The sequence below is a fragment of the Patagioenas fasciata genome, chromosome 4 (genome assembly GCF_037038585.1).
Source record: "Patagioenas fasciata isolate bPatFas1 chromosome 4, bPatFas1.hap1, whole genome shotgun sequence".
Taxonomy (NCBI): domain Eukaryota; kingdom Metazoa; phylum Chordata; class Aves; order Columbiformes; family Columbidae; genus Patagioenas; species Patagioenas fasciata.
The window spans coordinates 36,015,672-36,033,150 of record NC_092523.1 but is presented as its reverse complement, the minus strand read 5'-3'; the positions used below and the strand labels follow the sequence as shown (position 1 = coordinate 36,033,150).

Genomic DNA, 17,479 nt, shown 5'->3' with positions numbered 1-17,479 from the left:
GCGGGCGTATGCGCGCGCTCGGCGGCGCGGGGCGGCGGGCGGAGGTGCCGCCGCAGCGGTTTCGGTGCTTTCCCCAAGTCGCCTTCGTCGCGCTCGGAAGACGAATGGAAGTGTCCGTACTTGTGTCTGGTGAGCGCAGCGGCAAGGGCGGAGGTGCGAGAGCTCGTCCCAGTAAGTTTCTGATGGGTTTGGAACTTGGTTCCTGTTACCTCGGGGCCGCGCGCGCGGGGCTCTCCCTCCGTGTGTTTCGTCCTCTGGCGACGTGTTTGCCGGAGGCTGCAGGCAGTGACAGGTTCTGCAGGGTGGTCTGCTGCTCGGGAAATGCTGCCGGGGTTTCACCTGCTCCACTGCTGAAGGAGGGAGGTTTGCGAGGAAAACTATATTGGGTAGCATCTTTAATGATTCGTCCAATAAATTGTGGTGAAAATAGTGTTACTGTGCAGCGAAAAAACGGTGACAAAAGAAACTATGTCAGTGTGGTTTGGGGAGAGAAAAGAACAATCTGCCTCGTGAAATTACAAACACTTCTAGTATTTGGTGGGTTTTTTCTTTTTGTGGATATAAGGAAGCAGGTATATTGTTCCACAGGCTTAAAAGTTTTATGTTATGAAGTTGCTTCAAAGCAAAGTAATTTAACAGAATACAATACACAAAAAGACATTTTTATGTGCTCACACACTATTAAAAGTTTTAATAGGAGCTGTTTTGTAAGATATCACATAGCTTGTCTAAATTTTTAGATTTAAAATACTTTTTAATAAGAAAACTTCAGCAGTTTTACTTTTGCACTTTCTAAATATCATGTGCCTTTTACATTAAGCCGCCTTAGTTGGATGCGTGTTTGGTTTTGGCTGTTACCTGCTGCGTTTTATATATACTTCTTCATGCAAAGTATTTTCCATAATACCTTTGAAGAGTTACAGTAGTGTTCTGTGGTTACTTATATTCTAAAGCAGTCTGCTAAAGAGCGTATTGAAGTATAGATGTTGCTTGTCTATGGTCTTACAGAAGAGTTAATTGTAAGACATTTAAAGACACTGATGAAAAATACAGCTGCTCTTCTCTTCTAAAATAATCCAAGTGCTATTCAGAATTATTAATCCATTTATATCGAGGAGATTGTCTTAATATTGTATTTAAGGAAAGATTTTCACAAAGTATACTTTAATATAAGAATAATTAGGAAGAATGGGCCTTATATGGGTATGAATATGTATGAAAAATAGATCTCTTACATTTGAGGAAAATACAATAGGTTGAGAAATATGATATTATTTTACAATTCCTAGCTTTGCTGTTATTGACTTGCTGGGTTATTTCAAGGTCTGGTAAATTAGGGGAGAAAAAAAAGCCAGCGGTCTTGAAGTATTAGATGCATACATGAGATTAAAAAGTGAAATGAGTTTACATGAGTGAACACTGAGATGAAAGATATTGTTTGGTGGAAGAAATACTTGACCATGCTAAGAAGATTCTTTTGTTTAATATTTATTGGAGGAAAAAAAAAAATCCAGAATAACACTCATAATCCACTTAGCAAGTTAAGACTGATGCTTTGAGACAGGAGTAATTATTCTCTGTTCAAATGAAAAAGGAAAAAAGGATTTAGTAATAGAAACTAGATTTGAAGTTACAAATCAATCCACAATAGCAGCTTTTAATAAGCAAGCTGTTTCATGCGAACCCCATAAAAATATCAGAAATGAAATGGTAACAACCTGAAGGTACATTTCTGTCATTTCCTAGCCCCAGCGATTAACAGATTATGGACTCGGCTCAGTAAAATATGGAGTACCATTAACTCCAGTTGATATTGGTGAGCCTTCTGCAGATTAATGCAAAAACTCCCACTGACTTGCCTCAGTTTTGGATTAGGCCCAATAAAAACGGAGGGTACTCACCAACTTGGAGGATCAGATGCTGTTCGTGAAAGGGCATTGTGCTGTAAGACTTGAAAGAAAACAGCAGAGACCTATGGTAAGGCTTCATGTCAGAAATACTTCTAATTTTCAAGTGATATTGTACTGAATGTTGCATTTCTGTTAGGGAAAATATGAACTTGTGGCAGTGTACAAAAGAAAATATTTTAAGATTTCTCTTTAGGAATTTTATATTTTTGCAATATCTTATGCAAGTACATTGCACTTGTTTAAGATTTAGATGCAGATTTGATTTGTGGTACTACACATTAGAGATTGTTGATCAGATTAACATATGTGTATAATATTGTCCTTTAAGACTAGCTTTACTGTATAATCTATTCTATTCTATGAACACATATAAACTCGCCAGGTTTGCTTTTTTAGCAAATGTAGTGATAACATGACTTTAGCTCCTGCAAGTTTGTGCAGTATCAACTGCACAAAAAATTATCAGAAGTTATTTTAGTGTGTCATAAATAAGACTTCAGTTTAGTGAAATAAATTTTTCTTCCTAGGCTAGCTACTTAAAATAAGTAAGCTCTTTCAGGGTGCTTGCACACAATTCTTCATATGCTGAAGGGTATCTTGTGATCTTAAAATAAATGCTTTAACTTTCTAATAATGTAGTACAATTTGTGAAGAGTTTTAGCTTGTGGTAAAATAAATCAGAAACCTAAAGTTAGAGTGGGTATCAACACTGTCAGTTGAACCATTAAAATAGAACAAACCCAAATCCATGTAATTTTTGAAGGTTACGGAGGCTTTAAAGAGTACTGTTGTAAAAATGTGCTGCTTTAACAACCTTTCTTTTTCTTAGTTCTAAGACTGATTAATTACTGTGTCTTATAAAACCTGATTTATTTCATACTTTTTTCATACCAAGCATTACCATTATGGAGCTCTTCTTATAATTGAGATTAATGTTTCTGAGCAAAGAAGTGGTTTGGAGGGCTGCATTCATTTTGAGTGCTGTTCTAATCAATTTTAGATACAGCATTTCACAATGTATCAGTCTGCATCCAAACCTGCCTTATTATGTAGAATTAACTTGTTAGTGATTGATAGCAAGCCTGCTCCATCTCCAGAGGTGATTTGTTTCAAAACAAGTGTTATGGCTTCCAGGAGTTTGAGTACAGGGTCAGGCGACTCAGGTGCACTTTCTGTGGCCTGACTGAAGCTCGACAGAAGAGTTAGAAAAAAAATTGTGTGCTTTTATGAAGGAGGAAAAAAAATGGAATAAACTAAAACCAACAAACCCCTATGCCTATATTGAATGGTTTTGCTTAGACTACAGGCTTGGTCTTCACGTACAGTCTGGAGTGACAGGAATAATGCACAAGTAGTGTCTTTGTGCATCACCACATACTATAGCAATGCACGTCTGCTAGATTATTTTGAAGAATAGCTTTAGTGTTTGAAATCAAAACTCACGAGGCTAGTTTTAGATGACAAGGTGTATATCTACTGTGTATTGCCTGTGTAGGGAATGAAAGACATGCTAATTCTTTTTTTCTCTTTTGAAAGTAGCAAGGATAGTGCTTGTTTTGATGATCTACTGAAATATTTGCACATTCCCTCAGTGCACCTTCTGGTTTCAGCTTCACCACCATTTCATTCTTAACCAATAGTAATGGTCACACTCTACTGCTGAGTGTGGTGCATAAATATTTAAAGTTCAGGAAAAAACAATTTCTCAATAGTGAGAGAAAAATAATTTTAAAAGGCCGAACTTGGAGGGGGGAAAAAAAAAGAGAGAAACCTCTGAAAACAGTAAACACAATTCTAACACAGTTCTAAGAAGATTTTTGTATATGTGTTTATTATCAGGGTGGTGATTTCAACCGAAATGGTAGTTATTTATGTATTTCTTGCAAGGCATGCTAATTGCATTCAGTAGGTTTTTAAAGTTTGCATGTTGAACAAATTACATGAATCTTTTAGTTTAAGTGCGCATGTAAACAATATACAGAACGTTGCAGCTGAAGCATTGCATAAAAATACTTCCAGAAGCTAATAAAATTACAAAATGTTTATGAATACCACACTGTAAGTGCTCCACACCACTTAGCTTACTCTTGCTGTGGAAGAAACATTGTCAGGTTCATTTTAAAACTGTAACTGAAATAGCTGATACTGAACTAATTCAAAGGGAATATCTTTTAAACATATTATGAAATAGAGAGTACAACACAAACTCTGGCTCTGATTACCTTCTTAGATGGAGGTCTGTCTGCATGGTACATACTTTCAACCTGTGCGTACGTACTTTTGGTGTCAAATACTTTTTTACACAAAGATGGTGCTTCAATGACAGAAGATAGAAAAGTAATTTAAACCTGGAACTGTTTTGTACTGATACACATTGCGGGTCTTGCAAATAAGTGGGTATCCTTTTCTGATCCAGACTGAAGTCTAAAATGTAAGTTCAAGCCTAGCTGACCTGATTATTTTAAATTTCGCAGCTTTTGTCTGTGTACAAATTGAGGCGGTTGATCCTTGATGTATGTGTTTGTATCTACAAAAAAGTTAATTGTAAACATTAGTACCCAGAAATGCAGAAAGTAAAACAATAAACTAGAAATTTGAAAGTGCTAATTAATGTACCCTGCAAATCCACTGAAATCAGCAAATTACCTAGATTGGTACATACTACTGAACTGGGAGTCTCTAGCATATCTTTGTGTTAAAATCTCTTTTCATATATTAAATGCGCATTATATGTTATAGTGGCAACTTTGTAGTTTTAGAGTAGTTTTTCATGAATGCAAATGCAATCCTCATGTATAAAAGAAAACAAAACCAATTTTCAATATGAGAAAAGATACATTATTTTTCTTGACTTTCCTAGTTTTTATTTTTTAACATGTTTCTGGTAAATGTTTAAAATGAGAATCAGACCGTGTGTTAGCTATGGATTAAAATAATGTAATAATATAGTACCTGTTTCTCTGTGTGGGTTTTGTTGTTGTTGTTTTGTTTTGTTAAATTCTTTTTCCGTGGCAAAACACCAGAATGATTGCAGAAATAAGTGCAAAACAAGTTTGCCAGATTTGTTTAGTCTTTCAAGTAATTTATTTTAAAAGGGAGGAAAATATCTTTCTATAAGGACAGTCTAAAATATGCATTCTATAAATCTTTTAAATTCAAAATTTAACCATTATATTTTTGTACCTGAACTACCCAAGTGTAAAATAGCAGTTTACAAAAATCTTAAAATATTACAACTTTAATTTTTCCTGTGGAGGCATAAAAAATGTTCAGAAAACCAGCAAATATTATCATAAAAGCTCTATTGGTGTGGAACTTAGAATAGGTTTTGTTGAAATTAGTAGTGCTGTTCAGTTATTGTCTAAGATTATGTTGAATTTCTAGTAGTATTTTTTGACAGCAGTTAAACCAACATACATAGGAACAAATGTGTCTTATTTCCTTATTTGAGTCTTGACCATTTTTAGTGTCTTGAGAAAACTCCTGGTAGTGGTAGAATTGGTGAAATATAGATTTAAAATGTTTTTCTTGGCAGGGATTGTAATAGAAAACTGCATGTTAGAATTTTTAGAGGGATGGGAAATGTAATCAGTAGATGATTTACCATAATACAACAATAGTTTCCCAAATCATAGAAGCCCTTGATATACTTTGTCTAGGTCATGAAGTGGGTGACTGTGTAGTGGTTGAAGAAATCATCATTGCTAATAAGTATTGCTTTAGATTAGCAAATGAAAGACTGCATCGTCCTTCAAAGGCCTTATCCATTTTCATTATAATTCTCTGAACATATGTGTGACCTTTTTAAAGAAATTTACCGAAACTTTGTGCTTAGAGTACCACATAAATAAATTGACCAACACTTTTCTCAAGAAGTTTGTAATCTAATGACAGGAGCAATAATGCACCCATTAATACAAAAATATTAAATGTTACTTGTCACAGAAAATTGTTCATTTATTTTAAAATGTCCTTTCCTAATGGTGTAATGCTTATGAGACTAGTGGATGCTGAGCTCTATAAAAGTAAATAGCACCACAGTTGTCTAACAAAAATCTAAAGCCAGATTGTATTGCTAATATTTTTTCTCTCAGCTATGTTACAGTTTGTACACTCAAAAAGCTTGGGTAGATGCAGTAGCTTTTTTTTTAGGAATGAGGGCATGAAGGCTTGTGAAGCTGGGACACGCAGAGCTGAAGGAGACCAACATAGCTCTACTCACCTCAGTGAAGAAGTTCATTTACCTTGCAGGTGATTAAGTGTAGGGCTTATGCTCATGAGACACTTTGAGTTTAGATTTCACCTTTTTTTTTTTTTTTTTTTTTTTTTTTTTTTTGTGAACAGTTTAAATCTTCCCTGTTACAAAATGCACTGCTAATTTGAATAGGCTTTCGTGTCCCTGAAAAGCACTATGTCTCAGGCATTATTTTCTATGGAAATAATAAAATGTGGCAAAGCAGACAATAATTCATGTTATTAAATAATTTAAATATTTTTTTTCTTAGAAAGACATTCTTTATTCATGTTACTTAATATATGAAGTACTTGATGTTTTGCTGTTCCCCTGAAGAGATATTCTTGATTTCAGTGTCAAAAGGTTGAGTGGCGTCATCCAAACCTGTGCAACTGGAACTGAGGAAAGATATGCCAGCAAACCAGCTGATTGAAATTTTGGTTATAAGTTGCGTGCATTTGTGTATTGCTTTAGCACTGAAGTCATTAGAAATCGTAACATTCAGGCACCAGTTACTAAACTGCCGTTTGTTTGATGTTGTTCTTATTTTGGAAGGCAGAAACATTATTTTTTGAAGGTAATGGTAGAACTTGAGAAATACTGGGTGTTCACAAATGCTTGTCTGAGCCTAGACCAAACAAACAAAAACACAGTTGGGAATCCTGGGGAGTTATAGCTTGCACTTGGTAAGTTGAACTGATACATGTTAAGATAAGTCTCCAAATTTGACTTCCCTTCATCCCTGACTTGTTAGAAAATTAAGACTTCGGACAACAGAGAGTCCTTTAGCATTATAGTGTCTCTCTTTTGTTTTGAGCCTGATTTAACAGATGGCTTTCTGTTTGAGATTGTATAGACAGTAGGAAAGACTCTTTCATACCTTGCTGTGCTGCTTGCAATGGTAATGTGCACACAGATACCATTTTAATTATCTAATCTTCAAAACTAGTAATTTGATTTTTATATAAATTGTTGGCAGATGAATGAAAAACTTTCCTGGCAGCTTTTAACTATATGTGTATGCATGTGTGTTGCCCATTCCGTACAGTTTGATTTACTAAGCATCACAGTACAAAATTATAGGAGGATTTTATTTTTTTTTTTCTCCCTTGTTTGACAATAGCAGAAATGTGTAATTTCAGTGGAGTCCACTGTGTTGGGAGGTTTTGGCAAACCTCTGAAACTCTTTGGGTCTGAGGTCCATGGTGACATCTCAGTGAATACCAGGAATAGAAATGCTCATCCCCTTTCAGAAAGTTTTTCAGTCACTGGTGTTTTATTAGACCACAAAACAAGACCCACCTTGTAATGACATATTTGTGTTTGTGGCCTGTTTTCACCTTTCACATATTTCTTGGAATCAATAAAAGGTAGAAATCTGTCTAAAAGTACAATAATCCAGAAATACATCTATGAATGACTGTGCTTTACAGGAAACTTGAAATGATCAGAAATTATCAGAAAAGCTGGAGTTTTGCTTTCTCTCTTGAGTGAAGAATACCTTGGACTGAAAATAAAACACCAACTCTAACTTAGCCTGAAATAGTTATAATTACATTTAGGAAAGTTTTAAGTGGCTTAAAAATGCATAGCTGCTTATATTATTCTTTTGATAATTTTATGTTAATTGTGAAATTATATAGGGTTAATGGTACAAAATGTTAGCACTTCTAATGATATGTTTAAGAACAGTGCAGTCATTAAATTCAGTAAACTGAATATGTGGGCCTCATAAATAAATGCTGAATTATATTACAAAACACACCATGATCAAATTAATTAGTATGTTTAATCTAGTGAATTCCAGCTAGGCTGTATACAGTATGGACATGTATTTAATTTCTAAATTTAATATTAGCTGCATAAGTCAACTCTTACTTATTCAGTGCAGAATTAGCAATAGAAATTTAATGTCTTCTAGTGTTTAAGATATGTTTCATTCTTGTTTAAAAAAAAAAAAAAAGTTTTAACTCTGTTACAGGTTTGAAACATTGTTAAAAAAGGGTACCAGTTGTTGTTCCCCCCCTGCATTCCCCGTAATATGTCATCAGCAGGCAGAGTTCCTGAAGTCCGAAATAACAAATTCATTCAGTCAAAATGGTGACACCCATTCAAAATCATTCCACAATCTAGGACAGAATATCTTGGTTTTACTTATTTGATGCAAACTTTGGTTGCTTTGCTATGATCATCTTTGTATCAGATTTTATTTATGTAGGAGGAGTTGAAATGCCATTTGGATCATCTTAATTTTTTTATTTGAAAGCAAACTTTTCCAAAGAAAGTAGAAAATACTTTTTTTTTTTCCTTGAATTTGAAGTATTGTGTTTCCATCATGTGAGTTACATGACATACAGATTTACTTTAACTCAGCTTCTGAATTTGTAAGTGTGAGTTTAGCACAGAAATAGGAAATGGGGTGGTTTTGATGTGTTTGTTGAGTCTAATTCTGCAGATCTCTAAACAATCTATTCAGTTGGTAGTTCCAGGGACTTTAACTGGATTGTGCATTGAATAGGTATTGTGCCTGTGATCAGCAGAATATAGGCTTAAGGTCATTGCTTTCAGACATTAGTCTATTTAAGATGAAGAGAGTTTGAGGATAATCAGCATGTTTTTCCTTCTTTGATACAGAATTACACACCCTATCCATAACCTTTGATATAAGTCTATCTTTGCATTGTGTTTTTTTAGTAAATACTTGACTTGAATGACATGATGAACCATTCAGTTTTTATGGAGAGACTGTAAACTACTCAGTGGTCTGACTACACTGTGCTCCTCAGCCAAACCTTACTGTTAAATATATTTATGATAATTTCTACCCCTACTCCCAGCATTTCCAAAAAGGAAGTCCAATGACTGTTTATTTGCTGGACCACACAAAAGAGCACTCTCGTCCAAAAGATAGACATGATGAGGTTATACCTATACTGCGGTATTGAACACCATGCTGTAACTTTCCCATGTGCTAGGACACAGTCATCTATAAGGCTTAACTGTCCCTGTAGCAGTTTGCTCTCTACCAGTTCATGTTACCCCAAACAATTGTTGGGCGTGGTTCTGCAGTTAAGATTGGGGATGTGTCCTTGGGACCATTCCCAATAAGTGTGTTGCTTCCAGCTTCCTGTTTTAAAGGTTTAGAGTTTTTACTAGCACAGACCTGATTTAATTAGACCTGCTTTCAGCAGGGTTTTGGACAAGATGACCTCCAGAAGTCCTTTCCAATCAAAGTTATTCTGCGATTCCATGCAGTGCTACTGGCAGCACTCCTTGCAATCTTTCTTGGGGATGTGGAATTAACAAGTTGGGCATCACGTCTGAGTTCAGTGTCTGTGTTTGCAAGAATAGTTCAGTTTAATGGACTCAGAATTCAAATAATAGTATTCCTGTTTTAATCAGTGTTAACGAGCTGACGTTATTGTTTTATTACCTGTTTTTGTCGCCCTGCTTGTGTGAAATAGTTCTTATTAACCCATCAGGAGGATTTGTGGAAGTGGACAAGCACAAGGAGGACTCTCTGTGTTAGTAACTTCAAGGTATTTCTTGAAGCCAACTATTTTACCTTTGGAAGTTAGCTCTTTTTTAAAATGTCAATCACAAAAAACAAAACAAAACAACTGTATTAAAAGGGCTTGTTTCAAACTCTAGAATCATTGGTAGGTGCAGTAAGTTGTCCTGTCCTTCATAAAATTAATTCCAATGTTAAGAAAGGAAAAACTAGCTTTATTTTAATATACGCACCTGCTAATTATTACACAATGCTAACCTGATAGAATTTAAGTTCACTGGTTTATATGAAGTACACAATAGCTAGCATTACTGTTTATGGGCAATGTACGGAACCCAGAGTAATGACTTTTTTTGAGGTTTTTATTATGAGACTGGATTAAAGATGGTATTAACTGACTTAATACAAGAATATAAAGTCTGTAGTTTTTTTCTAAAGTGAATTTTTGTCATGTGGTTTGTTACAGAATGAACAAGAGTGTCAAGCTACAATGCTGGTTTTTTGACATTAATGAAGTAATTAATGATAAAATAAATTGTTTGCCAATTCCCAACTTTTTGGATGTAAGGAGACTGATACATGTAGCACATAATGCCTAAACTGAAGCTAAATTGCCAGGTATCACATCGATGAAAAAACACACACAACCTATAGATTAGACTTGAAAGCATTTACTTAACATGGGATTGAACAGCAATTAGATACCTGGACTGGAAATGGTGTGGGCTGGAGTCCACTGAGCACAAACTGAAACCTAAAGGCAGGGGCCTTATGAAGCACTTTTTCTGCAATGCTTCAGTTTCATACCCACTCAATGGAGGAAAATAAATGAATTGGCCTACAAGGGATCTTGCCTGCCTGAGGTTAGGCACCCAAATGGGCTGTCTTTTGAAGGCCTTCAAGGCATGTCATGACCTTCTCCCCATTGTTTTGGAAGCTGGATGCTTAGGGCAGTAGTGCTGCTTCCTGAGATGCCTAAAGTGTAAGCTCAGTTTAGTGATCCAAGCTAAACAGACTGGATTTCATACGTACTGCCTCAACTAAAACTGTATCCACAGCTATGCGAGCATTGTAGCAGCAGTGTGGTTTCTTTAACTGGAACTAAAATAATTATTTTCAGTTTTGCTTTATTTTTTAACGCTGTAACTGAAATAATCAGATATTCCCAAACTGCTGTTTCATAATAAATTTTTAGGTTGAATATTATCCACAGGTCCAAACAAGACCTTGACTTCTACGTCAGCATATATGAACGGCACATTATAAATGAATGTTGCTGCAAGTATGTAGGAGTTTTCATTTTTTTTTAAGCTCTGGCTTAGATTGATATTGTTTTGGGGAAAAAATGGTTATACATTATTTCATGATAAACAGATTAACTGATAAGCACTGTATCTACTACTATGTTGAATATTTTTGCTAAATGCAATTCAAAGAATTTTAAATTAGAGAATGTGCAAATATGGGGTTAAGTGCGTTAAAACTCCTCTAGCTCATTGATATTTTTAAAAAATGTAAGTAGATGATAACTGCAGATTCTTTTTTCACCTCATAACATTACCAGCATATTTAATTTCAAATCTTACAAATCAGAAGTACCAGGGATTCTGAAAGCTTGGTCTTGAAATTTCCTCTTCCTCCTTTACTGTGGTATTTGCATGACTGTTTCACTCAGCCCTGTTTATATTTCTCCCTGATGGCTGAAAACTGCTGTTAGATACCAATTTCTAATTCAAGGAGATGGGTTGTATGATTTTTGTGTGACAAGCGCGGGAACTGCTTGTACTTTCTTCTCTGTGGTGGTTCATAACTGTATTAAAAAACAGTAAGGCTTTGGTTTGATTAACATTTGAAGCTTTCATAAGCTGCCAGTACTTCCTTGAAGAATAAAAGATTACCATCCTTGCACCCTTTACAGCCTGTCCTCCGCTCCATTGCTCTCTCCTTTGTATCAGTGCAGCTGTTTGCTTGGCCATATACTCAATTCAGAGCAGCAATACAGTTGAAATTCTGAATTTTATTTTTTTTTTTTTTTTTACCGGATTGGTGGTCAGCTCAGTGACCCAGTTCAGCAGGCAGCCATAGCCTAATGGTAGGTGTGGGGCAGGAATAAAAAGCAAATAGGAAGGCCTTTTCAGTTTATTAATTAAAAAAAAAAATAGTACCTCACCACCCACGTTTTCCTGGCTTATTAAATTAGAAACACCTACAAGAGCAAAGAAGTTCCTAGAAATGGGTTTGCAACTTATGTTTTTCCTCTCTATGAATTGCTTTGTTTTGTACTCAGCACCACAGCAGAAAACTTTTGGGACTAGGCTAAGATAAACCACAAGTAGAAGAAATTGAAATACTAGACTCTTTTGTTTTCTTTTTTGTTTTTCCCCCTTCCCCTCACATGACTGTATATGTGAATGCATACACTACATGTGTTTTCGTGGCGTGTGTATTTATTTTCCTATATACTGTTTTATAGAAAGAAAAGTAACAATACTGAGATTCCATTGTAATTCCTGTAATCAAATTGCAGTCGTTCTCCAGGAGATAACCAGAAACAGAAAGGACTTCACGGTGATCAGCCCTCTCATGTCCTCTGTAGACAAATGCTGATTTCTCTGGATCGTTTATTTCTGTATTAAGGATTTTTTTAAGAAGAACAGATGTTTTTGATATAGCGTCAATGCTATCAATGCTCATGTTGGTCATTTGTGTGTATCAGAAGTTTTTAAGGAAAGAGTAACCTGGAATTGATTTTGTCTGAGAAATGAACTCAGAAGACAGCCATACTTCATAATGCTGCTTTCCCCAAATTCTTCTTCAGTGATTGTTTAGAGCTGGGCTTCAGGGTTACAAAGAGAGGAGATGCAGCATTTTATGTAGCTTTTCCCTCTGCCCGCCTATTTCTCCTTCCAGACATGGATATATAAGGGGATCATGGAGGTTTTCACTCTTTAACCCTGCCCTTTAGTACCAGCTATATGTGACAGCAGGTAATTCTGCATCCTGTGATGGACTTACGGTTGGTGCCTTGTGCAGCCTTGCTGTTTTGAGGTCACATAGTTCAGTTCCTGGTTTTTCCTGGAGAAGGTCATCATCACTTAGCTGTAGGTTGTGATGCTGATGCTTTTATTTTTCCTGTTGAAGTTGTCCTGCTTCCTATGGAGAACTTAGATTCATTGGATCAGAAGAGGGCAAAGAAGTGGGGATGTGTCATTGCAGCTTGAAGCTTAGGGCATGCAGCTGAGAAGGGAAAAAGTTAGTTTCCTTTAATTTGCCCGAAGTGTCCTTTTCCATCTTTCTTGCCACTGCTCAGGTGCTGACATGAATACTGGTATGCCTTTGGGGTGAGCCAGAATTTATCTGTCTGAAAGATTTATTTATTTTTTAATTTTTCTTCGCTGAAGTTAATTTTCATTTTCCTTTTATTGAGTTAGTCTTTGCTAGCTCATTTTGCAATCTCTTGGTGTCACAGTACAGTTACTAGTGCTGGCACACAAAAGGGAGGAATCGGTAGCCAAAGCTGGAAATAAGAAATTGCTAGAAAGGCTGGGATTGCACTTTTAAAGGGGATTATGTGGGATTAAAGTGAGCATGTAACAACAACATGACTGCATATATATTAAAAAGCTAGGACGGGCAAAATGTGTGCACTTTCTGCTTATAAGGGATGTTACCCACTTTGTAACCCAAATCTGGATCTGAGTTTGTCTTTGTCTGTGGAGGAGCAGTTGCCAGTTTGAGCTTTGGGTCAGATTGTGGTCCTGGATCACTCAGGGCTGGTTTTGTTATGTGAAGGGAAGAAATATGAAATGAAAATAATGTGGCAAAGTAAACAGTTTCATAATTAAATATAGTAGATTAAAAAAAAGATTCCTTATTTCTCATGTTGGCAGCAGTAGAGTGCTTCTGATGTAATTCATCAGATTGTTCTTGTATGCATGGATATCCTGGGCTTGCCCTCTAAATGTGTGTATTCTTGTCCCCCCCCCACACTAAGAGCAGAATGACTGCTGTTGTTACAGGTTGAAACACAACTGTCAGTACAAACCCTTTTCAGTTGTTCATGAATGAAAATTACCTGTGGAGTTTATTAGGTGTGATCAAACCTCTGAAGGTTTACCCTGATTTTACAGACCTGAACACTGAGGCAATGAAAGCAGATTTGTTTGTAGCACAACAAGGACTTAGAGTAAAGCCCTCATATAACCTGACTCCTGATTAGGCTGTATTGAAGATGGTTCATATTCTTTATACTTATTTTTGGCTTGCCTGTAAATTTGGCTTTGTGCATTAATTTCTCTTACAGTTTTCTGGAAGAAGTCAGAGATATTTCTGTATAGAATAAAGATGATGTGTCAAGCTGTGGTTTTGAGTTGCTTGTCCTCAAATATGGCCATGCTTCAAAGTAGAAGACATTTTCATTCCTTTGGCTTGAAAATCACCCACCACTGTTGTGTCCCGATCCCAGTGTGACTAAATTTCCTTGCAAAACTTTGTTGGCTATATTTGAAAAAATGAGGTGCTGTTAATGCTTTTAGGTGACAGTCCCAACAGCTCGCACATTTTAATACTATGAGTTTCTTGCTACTGCCATCAGTGAAAACAGTGAATGTTTTTAAATGCACGTGGTAGCGCAGACATGGCCTTAAATTATGTAGTCTCAAAAATGTTCCCGTGAAGATGTTGCTTTTTTCTTTTTAGTTGCATCTTACCCTGTACAGCTATGAAACAAAGATGAAAAAGTCGTTGAGGTGAAATGTTTTGTATCTAGTCACTGACCGAGAACATCCTGTTATTTCGGTGTTACAGAACTGTTATTAGGTAGTTGACTTTGGATTTTTATAGATCACAGTTAAAATGAGTATAAAATTAAACTTTCTCTTCCCATTCCCTCAAAAATATAAAAATGTGCATTAACACCTGTAAGAACATATTTCTATATGACTTAGTTCTTACAACTAGTAGATTCTAACTTTTGATTTAAATATTTGATTTTTAAATAATTTCTTAGGTTCCCTTTCTGAATCACAAGCTTAATTTCATATGTATAGTTGTAACTTAAAGACAATTTTGATGTTGTCTCATTAAGAGGTAGTTATCAAGGACAGGAAACATTGGAGAGGTAAAGGTACTGGTGATATTTGAAGCCTGAGCATTCTTCTCTGTAAAGGAGCATTGAAAGTAAAGATGATGACACAGAGCAGCATGTTCCACCCATGAACTAATTTGAGTTACCTGTTTGAAAGAAGTATAATACTATCTTGTCTAATAAAACAATTATAATTCTGGTCTTTTTCTCCTTTTTTGTCTTGCGATCTCAGGCTGAGCAGGTGTTGTTCTACTCTGCCTGCGTATTGTTGAGTCCCAGTTGGTTTTTACCCTCTTTTACCACTTTAGTCACTGAAGTAGTTAATGTTAACCTGGTTTCAAACAGTGACTGAGCTGTGCTGAGGTGAAAGAGGCTGGATGGAGGTGGTTGAGCTTGCGGTTGAGTGGTAACGCCCCAGGAGCCGGGGGAAGATTGCATGCAGGGCTCAGCATCTTCAGGGTGTAATCTGTGTTTGTCTCCCCTCCTCCTACCTCTCCATGTGAAAGGCTGGGATGGAGGATGTAGCTCACCAGAAGGAATTATTAGTCTGCAATGGAAAAAAATCTTTCAAGAATTCCTAATCTGGTGATGTATTCATTGTATGTTTAGGAAGTTCTCAGGCAACAACCGAGATGAAAAAGGCTTAAAACATCTAGTCTCCAAAGTCTCCTGTGCTTCATGAGATTAAGGACAGTTTATCTGAACAGAGAGAATGTTTTGTCTGTTGTCTTTCCTCTGACTTCAGTTACGCAATGTACTTGGAGCAACTTGGAAAAGTAAGTTTGGTTTTTTTTTTTTTTAAGCTATCTTTAGGAAGATAATTATTTATCCATGATGAGTCACAAACCACAGCTTGCCATATTGGTTTGGTCAGTGGGTCACTGTTCAGAAGGCACTGGAATGAATACATTGTCCTCCCAAAAAGAGTCAGAAAATTGAATATCAGTTCTAAGGAATGTCCTTTCTTCTACTGTCAGCTTATCATTACTCATTTGTGGTACATGTCTGAGATTGTTGGGTTTAGTTTGTCCATAAGGATGACTACATTGTTTTGTGGCTCTTTCAGCTTGAATTTTGTAGACTACTGTGCCTCAGTGTTGGTTTGATTATCTCAATTTTTCGATATTGTTTTTTTTTTTTTTACTGCTTTCTCATTTTGATGTGCACTTCTGATTTTGAAGTGATGTATAGAACATCTGTGTGACTGTAGAGTTTTTAGCGTTTAGAATTGCTGAAATGTTTACTGTAATATGTATTTCTGGAAAACATGCGATACCTAGTGATCCTGTGTAGCCATTAGTTGTTATTTCCCGTTTTAGACTTCGTACAGAGCGCAGAGCCCCTCCAGGCACTTCAGTGTACTCCTGGAGCTTTCGTAAGGAGTGGGCGCGTTCAGGACAGTGGTGAAAGCTTGCTCAGTTGACTTGAGGTTAATATATGTAATGGACCTCAGGAGAAGTTGTACAGTTCTGGTACTGATGCCAAGCAATTATATTAGATGTTTTCTCAGACTTCACCAGATTTGAGAACCAGATGATTACATCCACTGACATCCATGTGAATCATAATGATGCAGCCCAGTCCCCACAATTTTACTGGAATGGAAGGATTTCCTCCCAAGGTGAGGAATAGAGGCGTTTAGCTAGTTGATTGTTTTAGTAACTCAAAGGTCCGAAGGTGAGAGTGTCTGCCAAGTGAAATTGATATTGTGCATGTATGTAAGTATTGGACTGTCAGTGTAGGATACTGCGTCCTTCCTAAGCAATAAGGACACTTTGGTTAAGCTGTCTAGTGTGAAGGAAGACATATGCCTGTGAGGGCTGTGTCAGGGTAACAAGCGTGCTTGAAGTAATATGTCTTCAAAAGCTGACCTAGTCTGAACAGCAGTGGTAGAGTGACCTTGCAAGTGTGCATCTGCTCTAACTTTGATACAGGGGTCATTTTAAATGCTGTTTTCATTGTAAGTCAGGTTACCTGTGCCTTCTGCAGAGTCTACGTTTTTCTGTTTCAGAATATTTCCTGTAAACATCATTTTTTAACTTAGATTGCAGAAACATATAAGATACAGGGTTATAATGGATTTGAAAAGAAACAAAGCTAGTCTTTGTAAATCACCAGCTTATTCTTTTTAGAGTTATATGTCACTAAAATAATGTTTTTACTTATTCATATGGCATGCAAGCAATTATATAAGCATATAAACATTTATGAAGAAAAATAGTGATTTTATATATATCTGTTCCACTACTTGGCGATCCTGCTTTTTTCCTCTGAATTGTTACTGTGCATTACAGTTGGGGTGTGATACATCAGATGTACAAAACCCCACAAATTTCAAATAAGGCCGATTTGTGTTTTGTTTTTTTTTTTTTTTTAGGCACAGTGATTATACTTTATGTAGCATTTTGCCACAGGACAACTTTCTCCCAGTGGAAAGGCACTGAACAGCTTGCATCTGTGGGAATGTGGTGGCAAAATTGATGGAACAGTATGTTCCTGCTGATGTTCATTTTGATGCCCCAGAATACAGCTTTCAGTGTCTCTGCTGCCAGAGTGTACTCTAAATTGATGGGACAAAAGGAAGAATCTGGATCTTCATGTGTCAAAATGAGGAAATGAAATTTTGCGTCTTGTTTAGATTTGGAATTAAGTGGGTTGGTAATGCCTGTGGAGCTCGAAACGGGGGAAAAAGTGAATCTCTTACTCCTCCCTATGATGCTGCCCTCTGAAAGGGGTTT

General features: G+C 36.3%; 1 protein-coding gene across 23 annotated transcripts in view; it reads left to right on the top strand.

Annotated features, from left to right (window-relative positions):
- Positions 1–17,479, top strand: part of TENM3 (teneurin transmembrane protein 3) — a 1,336,783-nt gene that overhangs the window by 923,717 nt on the left and 395,587 nt on the right. Inside the window, exon 1 of one of the 23 annotated variants that reach the window (XM_071807658.1) lies at positions 154–171. The exons of 21 other annotated variants lie outside the window; for them this stretch is intronic. The gene's annotated coding sequence lies outside the window, so the exon portion shown is untranslated. Of the gene's footprint in view, positions 1–153; positions 172–1,901; positions 1,978–17,479 lie in introns of those variants that run through there. One more of the 23 variants, XM_071807656.1, reaches the window with a different exon arrangement.